This window comes from Triturus cristatus, chromosome 2_2 (genome assembly GCF_964204655.1).
Source record: "Triturus cristatus chromosome 2_2, aTriCri1.1, whole genome shotgun sequence".
NCBI lineage: Eukaryota > Metazoa > Chordata > Amphibia > Caudata > Salamandridae > Triturus > Triturus cristatus.
In genome coordinates, this window is record NC_140582.1 from 733,923,908 (window position 1) to 733,939,227 (window position 15,320).

Here is a 15,320-nt window from a genome sequence, read left to right on the forward strand (position 1 = left end):
AATTGTACTGGGCAAGGTGAAGCTATGAGGTTGAAAGTGAGTTGAGAGGGGGATGCAATTTCACTCTGAGGATATCCAAATACAGAGCTTAATTTGTAAAAGAATAGGTGTTGGGGCTCAAGTTTTATTCAAATCCTGCAGCCAGCGCTATTGAATGTTGAGGTGCTGTATACCAAAGCTGAGTACTCAAGTGCTACTTTGGAGAGCCGCCTGCACGTGACAGATAAAGGCTAAGCAGATTGTTGAAAGTCACGGCACTCTACAATGAATTAACTCATTCTGAGCCATGCTTTTATCAAAAATGTAATAAGACCCCAGCACATACGATCCAGCTGTGTGTGAACTTCAGTTGACAAACTCTCTTAGACACTATGCAGACCACAGTGGAGCCAGTGAATTATCACTCTGATAAGCTGTACATTCAAGTTAATCTACTTAACACTTTGGCCATTTATGTGACAGGGATAGAAGAAAAATTAGGCCAACTTAATTCACTTATCATGAGAACTCAAGCCAAGGCCAGCCAAAATCGAGGAATCCCCTGCTCCTGACCACTTACGTTAGATAAATGATAGACTTGCCAATGATTGTAAATGGCATCCTGGAAGAAGTAGAGTCAAGATTTTGTTCTGTGGGGTCTGCAAACAGTGCAGCTAGTGGAAAAGAAGCCTCTCAAGTTATAAACATGAGTGTAAGCTCTGCATGTCCAGATTCACATTCCTAGCATTAAATAACGATGATGGCAGAAGTTCACAGGGCTTCGACCGAAGAAAAAGCTAAAACATCCAATGCTGCTTCAAGTAAACTTTTCAGCAATAAGAAAAACTATCAACTTGAGGGTGAGATTACACTTGTAAGTCCATTACAAAGCAAAGATGAGGCTAGCCTTGTAAGTAAATTTAGAAGTAAACAGGATATGACCATATATAATGAGGAAAACATTGTGGAAATTACTGATTTCACAATGATTGATCAAATTACAAACAGGGAGTCTACACATGGAACTAATCAGGAAAAATGTAGAAGACCACACATTTCTTTCACTAAAAGAGGAAGAAGCATCATAATGGCAGAAAAAGACAGCCAAATTTGATTTCTGGCACTAATTCAGAGAAAGGTGGAAAGCCAGCCCCTAGTCTCTCACTGAAGGCAATGTAAATGAACAGTAATTGGCCGCCACATGGTCAACAAAAGTTGAGCAACCAGGAAAACAAAACTGTCCTCCAGAAACAATCCCAAAATAATCTGACTGTTACACCAGCAAGAGCAGAAATTTAAACAGAGCCAACAGCTATACCAGTTACTACAGAACATCAAACAGAATGGCCTGCTAAGAAGGACTATTCAATAATGTAGATCATTCTATAGTCCCAAACTGTACAGGATTCATAAGGATGACTCTACACACAATAGTGCAAGTTCATGTATTTGTTGTGCTTTCAACACACTTGAGATAATCTGTCTGGGATACTTCGAAGAGACATCCTCGCTGGTCAGTCTCCAGTGCATGTTCTGGAATGTTTACAGAACTTCCAGCTGGTGATAATGGCCTACAAGGTTAACATCAGGTACATCGTCTTCCTCCTTTATTGGCACAGATAAGTTCAACTTCTTAATTCTACATAAGAGAAATAATAGGTAAACCAAAACAAAATAATAAAAAACATTTAATATAAACAATTCCACTAACAGTTTATGGATACAATTCAATTCAACTATAAATCACAATGTTATAACCCTCCAGTAATGGTACTACTCACAAACGTAATCTTGTAATCTCATTGGTTTGACTACAGGATGACCTGTCCTGCTAATCTTATTACTAGTAGTAGCACATTTGTTAACTGGGGTAGAGATAACTCCACTCACCAGTTGTTCCTTCTGGATCTGATGTCTTAGGTGGTTCGGTAGATCAAAATCATCCTCTACCCACCACTCAAAATTCTCTCGTACCACCTTCCATACTCTTTACATGAGAATTGATATTCAACTCTCTTTTCCTAAACACCAAAATCGAAGATAAATTAAATACCTTTTCATCACTTAAAAGTACTGAATTGCAACACATTTTTTCCACTTCAAGAGGTTGTATCTACTTTGGTTCATTCCAAGGTACCCCTTTCTTTTAACTCATACCAAATCCCCAATGTTTATTTGCACTGCTTTACTGTCATGCTTCAAGTCATAATATTTTTTACACACACTCTGTGATTTCTCCAAATTACTTTTAACAACTTAAAGTGCCCAATCAACCCTTCTGGCTGCGTTCAACAATCATTATCCTTATACAGTGGGTTTCTACCCCTCATAAGTTCAAAGGGGCTTGAACCAGTGCTTCCACAAGGAGTGATTCTATATGCCCACACGGTTTTAAGTAATGCTCCAAACAAAGCTGCTATTACTAGCTAACTGGATGATTCCTTTGCTCACACGGTTGAACCGTTAACATGCTCCGTTCCTAGCTGGATGATACACATAAGTAGTCTTGTACACAATACAATGTTTTTAGGTACGCTTTAAAACATTTTGGCATAAATTGTGGACCATTTTCTCTCAAAATACTCTTGGTCAAACCTCTCATGAAATTGTTTTATAAATGTTTTATAATACTACAGGTGCACTTTTCAAAGTGATCAATTAAAACAGTCCCAAACATCTGTTCATCTTTTTCACTAATTGGCCCCCCTCTAGTTAATACCCACATTTTTCCAAAGCATTTTGGGACTAGTAATGGGGTGTAGGGGTGGTCTGAGTATAACTTGTGGTTTTTCAGGGTTTTCACATTGTATGAATTCTGACTTTCCTTTCTAGTTCGTTATCCACTTTGGGGACTTTGCAGGAACGACTAACCATTTCTTTAAAAGGGCAACAAATCTTTCAGAATTAACTTATTTTCTGGCCAACCCCTTGACATCATGCTGCAAACATTTGCAAGTAAGACACCTTGTTCATGTTCAATCTGCCATTCTTCATTCAGAATGCCATGAAATTCCTTTGAGATGTTTGCTACAAAAAAATCTTCCACCAGGCCCTCACACACCTCACTCAAAGGCAATGGCATGTGACTTAGAAAATCTGACACCATATTCTTTGCACCGGTACATACTGTACATTGTAATTGAAATGGAAAACGCAAGCATCCTTGTGGGAATCCGCGGTCCGTGCAGGTAACGGCAGTGGGGCCACGTGGGGGGGGGGATTTTGAGGGATAATGCAGAAGGAAATTTTTTTATTTATTTAATTTTAACTCAGCATAGTCCGAGGCTGCTTGTGGGCTAATCTGGGGGAAGTTTCATAAAGTCCTTTGATGTTTAGGGCTTTGGTATCATAGCGCAACATGATTTTATTTCCCCAGTTGTACTGCCTGAAGTGTTCTAAACCCCAAATACATATGAGTGCTTCCTGCTCCGTAGGAGTCAAAGAATGGGACATAAATGCAATACTGTGTTTCTTGCCAGAATCATTCTTTTGGGTGAGAACCGCCCCAATACCTGTGCCACTGGCATCAGTCGTGACTAGAATATGTAATTTGGGGTTGAAACCTTACAATGGATGTCTCACAAATATCTACCTTAAGAGAAAGAAATGCATCCTGACATTTACTTGACCATTCAAATTTGTTTCTATGCTTAATAAGTTGTCTCATTTTGGAACTCTTAGTGGAAAAGTATTCACCAAATTTGAAATAGAATCCACTAATCCTAGAAATTCTCATAACTCATCTGTGTTCCCTGGCACTGGTGCGTTCCTAATAGTATTTAACATTGGTCTAATACCATCACCAGTTACAAGATGTTCTAAGTATGGAACTTCATTGCAGGAAAAATTACATTTACTATGTTCTGCGTTAGTCCTCTATTTTCAAGGATATTGAGAACATAAAACTATTTTTGATCATGTTCCTTCTTAGAATTGCCCATTACTAGGATATCCTCTGGGAAAATTAACAGGTTTTTAATATCTTTAAAAATCTCGGGTCTAAATCTCTGGGACATGGCCGCAGCAGAGGTCAACCCTTAAGGTACCCTTTTAAATGTATAGAACCCAAATGGTGCACTGATTGTGGTGAGATTCCTAATTTCCAGATGTAAGGAGACCTGATGATAGGAAGTTTTTAGGTCAAAGGTTGCAAACCAGTTAACTCCCTTTGTAAGAGCTAGCATTTCATTGATGAGCGGTAGGGGAAATTGATTGATAAGAGTATTATTATTAAGATTGCGCAGATTTATGCATAGCCTCAACTTGCCATTGGCCCTTTTGGCCACTACCAGGGGAACCAACACTTTGAGGATTCCACCTGTTTTATGATCTGTTCTCTTTGCAACTTATCTAGCTGCATTTTGACCTCATTTTCAAAGAAAATGAAATATTCTTAACTTTCTGTACATGGGGTTTGGCATCTTGTTTCACATGTATTTTATGTCTGTAAGCACTATAATTTTTCTATGTTTCCAGTGAATACCGGTGGAAATTTGTTTAATACTGCATCGCCAAATTCCTCCCCAGGTTGAACGATTAGTATAAGTACTGGGCTGTTGGGGTTCAAAGTGATACTCAGTTTACCTTGGTCCATCAAGCCCAAAACAGATGGACCAGTAACTGATATATAAAGTTTATGTCTAAATTATAACAACTAAACAATATTACATCATTATTACAATTTGTTTTATTATTATAATTAATTAAAACAAATATTAATAATGTAATTAAGTTACCAAACTATGGGGCTCATTACGATAAGGTGGCGGTCCTGCTGCATGAATTAGGATGTGCCACCACTAAGGCGGGTGCATCCAGGGCCCTGATCATTGCGGAAGGTGCAGCCACCTTGTGCATGGCAATGTAGGGGTTTCATGGGTACCCCCCAGTGCACATACACCCTCCCCCCACACAAAGGGGGCCCACAATGGGCCCCCGAAACCTGCCTCTGCCAGCCTTTCCATGACGTTTGCCATGGAAAGGCTGGTAGACGCCAGCATTGTAATCTGGCAGGTGGTGCCTTTCTACATTTGTAGACCACTTTCTCAGACCCCTGGTAATTGAGATGCCAACCTATCTGAAAGATACCAAGGATGTTCTTCTTTTAGTGGATGACATTGATTTTGACACGGAAAGCGATTTCCTCGTCTCTTTTGACGTGGAATCTCTTTACACGTGTATTCCCCAGGATGAGACCCTTGCTGCCATCGAAACTTTACTACGAGAGAAAACGCTTGATTCTATTACCCCTGTTTCATTCATTATTAACTGTGCCAGGCTAGCTATGAAAGAAAATGTTTTCAAGTTCGAGGACCAATTGTTTCTGCAAGTGTCCGGAACTTCAATGGGGAGCGTTTTTGCTCCCAGTCTGGCTAATCTCTATGTGCACATGTTTGAGCAGGAACATGTCTTCAGCACCAATAATCCTTTCAAAGACCATATACGTCTTTGGAGACGGTATATTGACGACGTGTTGGTGATATGGAGAGGCAACCTTTCTTCCATCCTTGAGTTCAAAGAGTGGCTCAATGGTAGGAATGCTTACTTGAAGTTCACGTGTGAATATAGTAAGACTAACTTACCATTCTTGGATATTACGATCTCTCCTTTAGCAGGGGGTCTAAGCACTGAGCTTTTCAGGAAACCCATGGCTAAACATTCCCTTCTGTCCTCTGATAGCTTTCATCCATAGGCTTTGAAGGCATATTTACCCTTTGGACAATTTTTACGAGTACAAAGGAATTGTTCCACCATGTCTAAATACAAAGAGCATGCTGAGAACCTATCGGTTCAACTTGAATCCAGGCGGTATCCGAAAAAACTCATTAAGAACTCCATGAAACGTGCGGCTAATAATAATAGGTCAGCATTATTAGAGTCTATAAATTCGAAAGAGCCATCAGAGAGGATTACTTGTGTCAATACGTTTTGTAGTTTCTCCCACAAAATAAAGAAAAGTATTCTCTCGAATTGGAAGATCTTGAACATTGACTCGACACCATTACCTCACCCGCTTTTTGCATTTAAGCGCAGTTCTAACATTAAAGATCGGTTGGTACACACCCGTCCACGCAATAACAGAGAAGCTACACAGAGTACTTTATGGGACCTACCCCCGGTACATGGCAATTTTCCCTGTGGCTCCTGTTCAGTTTGTTCCCAAACGACCCATGTAACAGAGATAGATATTGGTTCCTCAAAACCATGGGTCTTGATGACCCACACTAATTGCAATAGTGAAAATTTGATTTATTTAATCACATGCCCTTGTGCCCTCCGTTATGTAGGGATGACCACCCGCAAGATTAAGATCCGCATTCTGGAGCACAAGAGCACGATCAGATGCAAGAAGGCTGCAACGAGGTTGACCAATCATTTCTTGACAATCCAACATGATCCACAAGACCTTCACTGGACAATTCTAGAGAAACCATTCATTCCTAGTCACGCCGTCGATGTTTCCACCTTCCTGTTCAGGCGTTAACAATGGTGGGTGCATAAATTGAAGACAGACGTGATAGGTCTGAACGATGAAATTCCATGGGTCTCTCTATGACCCTGCTCAGGTGGACATTTAGTTTCGCTGCATGTCCCTGATTTTTTGAAAGAAGAGGAGTGCTTTACTGTGAGGCGACTATTTGGAACATGGGCTTAGTCTGTTGGTTTTATCTACCTTTCTAGATAGGTGATGGGATCTTCTGCATTATTCTCATGATCCATTTGCCTTTCATTTCCACCGGCTTTCCTGTGTCCAATAGTAAAGAAAAACTGTATCTGAATGGGGCTTACATATATCATTTTCGTGTGTTGTGAATGAGTTTGATCGAGACAACTTACAAAATAATTAGGGTTATATTTTATATCCCTTGTGAACATGGTCGTTGTCAGTGAGTGTATGCTGGCTCTCTCTTTTTGTCCGCCGCAATTGTTTTGAATACATTTCATTACCACGCAGGCGCATTATTAGATCTACAGATTGACGATTGGCGCATGCACATTATAGTAGTGGCATTGTTTTGCACTTGCGTGCAAGTACTTCGACATGGGGAACATCACACCGGGTTTCAATTAGCGAGATTGTATTTAGCGGCGTATTCTCGTTGGTTACTCACCTCCGGTTACATGCTCATTTTTGCCCGGAGTACCGACGGAGAGGTGAGTCCCCCCTGTGTGTATTCTGTTATCATTTACAAGCTGATGAGTCTGTCTGGTTTAGACGCTTTCATTTGGCGCTTTGTCACTCAGCGCAATATTCGGCTGTGAGTTTCAAAGTAGTTTTGCCTGCCACTGGCTCAATAAGACCTTCTTGAGCGCCCATGTTTCATACATGTGCGTAGAGTATCTGGGGTGGTTTAAAACCTTATGTGTAATAACCTTAAACCATATGTGTAACAATACCAATCCTCTTAAGGTACAGTACATGTGGCCACGCTACATATTATGAACGAGTGGTCCCTTGCTTCAGGCCACTGAGTGACTTGTTTGGTTTTGAGATTAAGAATAACATCAAACCAACATTTTTGTACATTAATCATTTATTGATTATTTTAACTTCCGTTTGGATACGCCAAACTATTATTTCACTGTGCTCTGAATCCTTGTTCCTGTGGCTCCCCTGCTTTTAAACTACAGACTACTTTAGGTCCACATTACGAATATTGGGCCCGATTCACAGAACAAACTTAAGACTAAATCCTAAACTTAGTACCATTCTGGTATTCACAGAATGCACCTAGTACTTCTGGTATTCACAGAATGAACTTACTACTTTTGCTATTCACAGAATGAACTTAGTACTTTTGCTATTCACAGAATGGATTTACGACTACTAAACTTACGTCCGCACTCGGGCCGGAAATTCCGGCCCGGAGGCGGAGCTTCCGGCCCGGAGGCGGAGCTTCCGGCCCGGAGGCGGGGCTTCCGGGCCGGAGGCGGAGCTTCCGGCCCGGAGGTGGAGATTTTGCCCATAGCTAAATCGGCCAGAATCCCCACCTCCGGGCCGGAAGCTCCGCCTCCGGCCCGGAAGCCCCGCCTCCGGGCCGGAAGCTCCGCCTCCGGGCCGGAAGCTCCGCCTCCGGGCCGGAATTTCCGGCCCGAGTGCGGACGTAAGTTTAGTAGTCGTAAATCCATTCTGTGAATAGCAAAAGTACTAAGTTCATTCTGTGAATAGCAAAAGTAGTAAGTTCATTCTGTGAATAGCAGAAGTACTAGGTGCATTCTGTGAATACCAGAATGGTACTAAGTTTAGGATTTAGTCTTAAGTTTGTTCTGTGAATCGGGCCCATTGTTTTTCTTGGAACCTTTATGCAGCTAAACCCAATAATGGTTTGTACATCGTTTTTCTAGAGCGGTGCCCCATCCTGAGCTGTTGCCAGGTTGAGGAGAAATGTTTACCCACCTGACAGCGGGTAAGCTTTGTTGTTACTTTACATTCAAATTTTCAGCACTAGTCCTCTGATATGTCTTAACAGAATCACGGATGAATTAGATATCGTTCTGTGTTTTGTTCATTTCCTCCTTTATAGGTATTGTGATGTAGAAGAACAGACAGACTGACTCAAGTTTCTGTTCGTGTATCCTTTTCTGTTTTTATCACTTACACTTTCATGCAGCAGCACCAGTAGAGGTCCTGATGAAAGCTCAGCCCACGTATGGGCGTTAGGCTGAAACATGTCGACCACTATGTTCCACTTCACCATAGCGGTTTAAATCCATACCGCTGGTGCACTGTTTTTAATACTGGTAGAGAATGTATTAGAATAAAACATATGATTTACACTCTCTAACTAGTTTTAATTGCACTTATTGCACATTTTTTTGCTTTGCGCTGCGCCCTTCCTCACATCTACTTAGCTCATCATTTGTGGATTTAGCTAACTCCACACAACTCTGAAGTAAAACATCCCTGAGCTCCTTCCTCGTAGAGAGGAAGTTGTAGCCCCCGGAGGAACTAGGTTTTCCTCTGGGAGGAGATTCCCAAATGATGAAGCATGTCACCTCTGGTGAGTGAGGGAATTCGTCCTGTAAAGGGATATGCCCATAGTTATACACTGTGAGGTATAGTCATTGGTCTAGAGCTGATAGGTTGACTCTATAGGAACAGTGCTTGTATAAACTTTTTTCACAACACTTTGTTCATTGACCCCAGGATTTCGTACTGTGTATTGATATTTGCTATGGAGAATAAATCCTGTTGTGGTCATTAAATTATTCCCTTAGACCCTCTCTTTCAGAACTGTATTGTTTCTTTGCCTGCTAGGCACCGCCACCATTTACCCATGCTGATCGGTCCGTCAGGCAATCGTGACGATTGCCTGTGGCGGAAGCGTGGAGGGCGGTCTTTGTGACAGCCGCAGACTCAAAGCGATTCCCCCCCATCCTAATGTGGCGGGGAAAATGGGAGTCAGATGGCGGAGGGACCGCCACCGCCGGGCGGGCGGTGGCGGTCCCTCCATCATCATAATGACTACCTTCATTCCCACAAATATAACATCTATAAACTAAAATGTAATTGAAATAAAAAAAACAGTAAAACACAATTAACATATTAAGTAATAAATACAGCAATTTTTAATAAATGAATACATTATTTTTGATGTATTATTACCTAAATATTTTCCCACCCTATTTCTCTACAATCGAAACAACGCACACACCTGAAATGTAACTTAACAAATATGATATTTTCACAATTTACATAATCATAATTAATTAACAATGCATTATTTCTTAATTACCTCCCCACCCTGCACCCCTACAAACCCAACCCACTACTGAAATACAGCTTAAACAATATCTGAATTCCACAATTTGCCTATTTAATCATCATTTAAATAATTCATATTCATATAAAACTATTAATTACGTAGAATATTTTAATTTCCCACTCTTTGCCCTCAAAAACCACACAACATGGACCTAAATTGCAACTTAAAAAACGGAATAATTGCAAAATATACATAATTAAATATCTATGAAATAATTAATAAAAATTAATTTATTACAATTAATTTACTTCTCACCCTTTACCCCTACAAACCGCACAACATGCACCTAAATTACAACTTAACAAACTAAATAATTGCACAATGTACAAAATTGAATATCTATTAAATAATTAATATTAAAAACAATTATTAATGAATTAGAAATATTGTACTTCCCACCCTTTACCCGTACAAACCACACAACGTGCACTTCAATTACAACTTCAAAGAACAAATTAATTACACAATTTACATAATTAATAATCAAGAAAAATAATTAATAATAAATGAAAATAATTAGCAATCAATTAAATTAATTAACTTTTAACCCTTTACCTCTACAAACCCCACAACCCACACCTAAATTTCAACTTAAAAAGTAATTACACAAATAACATAATGAGCAATCAAATAACTAAATTAATTATTATTTAATTATAATGAATATACATCCCACCCTGTACCCCTAGAATTCCCAATACCCACTGTGACACTAAACATTATAATTAACAATTAAATTACATTTAAAAACAAATAAAAATGAACAATAAAAATTTAAAAACATTAACAATATTTATACAAACAATTTATAACATATACATGTAAACATATACTAAATACGTAAAGATAATTAAAAAATTATATTCCTTACGATATTTTTGTAACCGATATTAACAATATAGATATTATTGATATCGATATTACTTACCTTAAAAACCGATATTTTTGTCAACGATATTCCAGCATCATGATATTTGCATAGCACAATATTAAAAATTCGCTATTTCTGCCTTGATATTTTTAACTCAATATTTTGTCCGAATACCATATTGCACAAGGTTTTACACTGATGAGTCCAGTGTGTTGGAAATCGTCGCCAATTCGGTAAGGAGGAACCCACACATGGTAGTGCAAGTTCATGTATTTATTGTACTTCAAATAAACGTCCTCTGTGGTAAGTATCCAGTGTAGGTTCTGTAAACATTCTAGAAGGTCCAGCTGGTGACAATGACCAACAAGGTTAACATCAGGTACGGTGACTCATATGGAACATAAATAGAAGATGGTGACTAACAGATTTAACGATCATAGGATAAAAATATAATTTATAAACCCTACAATACACTTCACCAAGGCCCTAATGCATCAGGGTATGGAAAAACAAATTGCTATGCAGAAGTTGGGCAGTGACCCGCCAACACTATTCAAGAAAAGCAAAATAAAATATGATGGTATCCAGAATGCATAATAAAGGGCAACCACAATGTGCTAATTGCACCAACATCTTCGTGGACATCCCGGGACTGGCAGCATTAGAACATGTGATGTAGCCTCTATAGAATTTATAACTTTGCGCTGAATGTTGCAAACTGAGCTTACCACAGTTAATTTCTTGTCATGCCAAAAAGACACACAATTGTTTATTCATAAAATCACTTTTTGAATCTGGAGCATCAGGTTCAGATGGTTCTTGGAGAGTGTTTACCCACCAGCATTAGCAAATAAGGATCATGTATGGTGGGACATACAAAACCCAAGTTCAATTTTGAAAGATGAGGCCTGTATCAGCAAGCAATACATCCCTGGAAATCATTTTGCATAGATAAAGGGCCTTATTTTGACTTTGGCAGTCCACCAGCAGCGCCGCCACTGCACCGTTGGCTAGAGGCCTGCCAAAGCTGTGGTGATTAGGAGTTTAATTCTGGTCTGACAGGTGGGGCTGCAGCGGTCTCATGGCTATGGACTGTTAGGAGAGCCTAACATTCAGCCCTCTGCTGTGACAACACTTGCAGAACATTCCTGCACAGGTTGGTATGCATGCCACAATGTGCAGGAACAGGGGTGCAATTTCAGAGGGCACAACATGTGCCCCACTGCATTCATCCCCAGGCCCAGGAGTGGCACAGGCGGCCTGTTAGGGCCCCCTTAGTTGCCTCTCCATCACCCTTTTCATGGCGGGCTCACTGCCTGGAAAAGGGCAGTGAGATTGCAGCACAGAATATGCTTGGATCCTGGATCTCCAGTGGACGCAGCGGTCCTGTGGTAGTCCGACTGCCCCAATCATATACTGCAAGCGGGTTCGCAGTGTGGTGGTGGTCTGTCTGTCACCGCAAGTACCTTAGTCCTATGGAAATCCATACTCGTAATAATGCCCAAAGTGTCTGATCCGATGAGAACACGATGTGAAGGAAAATAATATAAACATAGACAGGTACATTTCCAGGAGCAAGGCTGGACCTGTCTGTCAACTGCCCTGCAAAATATGCCCATTAGAAAGTGAATGAGGCCAGGATCTGGCCAGTCACAAACTATAAGGGAGGCAAAGACCTGCTAATGGAACATCTGAGCTTAATTTATAAACTAGAGCAGACTGATTTTGCAACATATCTGCAGCAACTTCATGTCAGAGCTTTCCAAGAAAGGTAGTCTCAATCAGTGGTACCTCTAGGATATATAGTGTATGTCAGCTTTGCTGTTAAGGTAAAATATTATGGCTGCCCTAAAGGAGGTCACGCCGTATACCGGCTCTAAAGTTAAAACACCCAATCTTGCATTATCAGAGTCTGACATCCTTGCAGTCCTTTTAGAAGGGTTGAAGGAACATGGAAAGTTTTGTCTTATTCTTTTAAACACCTACTTAAACTCTCACAAAAATTAAAAATGAATTGGGATTTAAAAGCTGTGCTTAGTCTTAATGGAATTGAAGGACTTCTATACTGATGCAGATATAATTATAACAGGAGACTTTGATCTGAACTTATTCCCAGTGGCCAAGCTAGACCTTTTGCCTCCTGTGGCGGTCTCAGCATTTGCCACCCCGTGACGGCTGCAGGTAAGAGCGAAGAGCGGAGGGTGGCAACGGGTAGAAGTGCCGCCTCCCCAATCTCATGATGCCTGGGGTGAACCGTCCCCCCGCCCCCCCTTGCTACACCACTGCTTATTCCATCTTCAGGAAGATAACACAGGACTGCAGACACTGGGTACTGACAAAAAGCTCTTTCATTATTGTACTTCAGTATGCCTGAGGGTCCCTAATGGTAGGTTTCCTAGTGACAGTCTGCCAGCACATAACAGAAACCTGCATTTCATATGTGGATTATACTTTGACAACCATAACACTCTTTAGTTACATCCAAGAGTTTAACATTGATCAAGGAGCAGAAAACGATAATGTACCAAAAATTATCATCCTAGCAACAAATATTAAAAGGCATTGCAAATCAAATGCTTTTTTGCATGATGGTCATGCTGCAAGTCTGAAAAGAATGAGATGGGACAAGACTATAGCCGCAGTAATACTCGTTACCTGCACAATGCTTCGGGTATTGCACCAGTGGCTGGCTGGAATTCGAAAACTTATCTTTAAGCTGAATACCAGGAAAATTGACAATAATGCCCATCCCCGAATGGTACTGGCAAGACAACAGCTCCCCCAGGAAGTGATGCACTCAAAGAAGCTGGTGAATAGGTTGCTACAGCAACTAAGAATAAGACAACATTGTCCAACATTAAAAATGGATGGATGAAATCTTTGAAAGAGACACCATCTACAATATAGTCCTTCACAATTTAACTGTCTAAAGGCAACATGGGCACCCAGTTGAAAGGCACTGAGCTGGACAATGACTCACTAAGTTCATCAGGTGAAGATATCTAGAAAATTATTCTGAAAGTATCCACTGATTGTGTGTGACGCCCAAATGGGATACCTCAAGCATTATTTAAAAAAGATCCTCAGTTTGGGCAGATAGGCTCCATGTGCTTTATAGCCACATTTTACAGACATAAGAAATACCGGAGTCCTGGAGGTGCTCGATAATCTAGCTGATCTTTTAGGGCAGGGATATGACCAAATCTAATAATTATCATCTGCCGTTTAAGGCGGCATCAATTGAATCTCACTAAAGCACCTCTGGAGCAAGTTAAGCACCTGGGGTGTTCTGCCGAGCCTACTAGGAGCGATTGTACTACTGTCATCTGAATCTTGACTGCGTATAAAATTATGAGAAGACACCCTCCTCTCAAGGAAGATATTGACAATGGGTGGTACTTTTTAGGCTGTTCATCTTCAATCTTACAGGTAAGCACGACACAGTTAACCCACACTCACTGAGAACTGGAATTAAAGCATGCCTAACTGTGGGACTTGGCCCTTTTTGGCCAAAGTTCCCTAAACTTTTTGCCTTTTCCCCTAGACCTTTTTTCTGACATGTGTTGCCAACTTAGATTTTTTGGACACTTTGCCACTGCTTAACAGGTTGTCCATAATTGTCATGTTTGTCTTACCAGTAAAGTCCCTAGTAAAGTGCATTATGTGTGCCAGGGCTAGTAATGCAAATGCTACTTGTGGGCTTGCAGCACTTATTGTGCCACCCACTCAAGTAGCCTTAAAAAGGGAACTCAGGTCTGCCATTGCAGGGCCTGCATGCAGATTATGAAGCTGCCATGTTGTTCTGTCAAGTGCACTCACTTGCCAGACCTTACCCTTCCTTTTCTGTGCACCAAAGACACCCCTATGGTAGGTCTAGGGTCCCCCGTGGACAGGGTGTAGTGCATGTGAAAGGTAGGACATGTACTAAGGTGTGTGCAATGTCCTGACAGTGAAATAATCACCATTTTGTTATCCCTGTTGAAAGGTCATCTTGACCATTAGGATAGAATGGGAAGGCTGTGTAATATGTTTTCCAGCCTATTTTCCCAAAGGCTTAAGATGGAAAGGTGAAGTTTAGTATGCCTAAACTCACCCTGCAATAACACATCTTTTTATGAAGATGGATTTTGCATTATGTGTTTGTAAGCCATTCTTTCAGAAGTGGCTGGGTTTTTGTGCTTTAAACATTTCTGTGTGTCTCTGCCTGGTTGTGGATTGACTGTCTGGATGTAAAAGTGATAGGATCTGGGGAATGTCTTGACCCAGGGGAGGCGGTGAGACAGCACAGGCTTACCTGCATCTGGAGTGTAGGGGGAAGGGAAGCCCCTAGAGGTGAATAGGCCTGGGCTGGTGCTTTAAAACAATTGTCCCATCTCCTGCTGAGTGATTGAATCCAGACTGCCACTAATCAAAGGAAGAAGGTGTCACTGGTAGGGACGCACCCAGAACTGGTTTGAGCAGGGGTCAGTGCCCCCTGTAACACAAAGACTTCAAAGCCATTGAGGGGTATAACTATTGGAGCTGAGGCCCCTGAACTTTGGAGAATGGCTTGATCAAGTGTGAACAAGACTGGAGCTACTTTGTGGTCAAGAGGACCTTTGCCAAGGAAGAAAAAACTGAGGAGACTGATGGATCGGACTGCTCTTGCTGTGTGATCTGGGGCTGGCCTGCAGTTTGCTGTTTCAACCAAGGAAAGGCTAAAG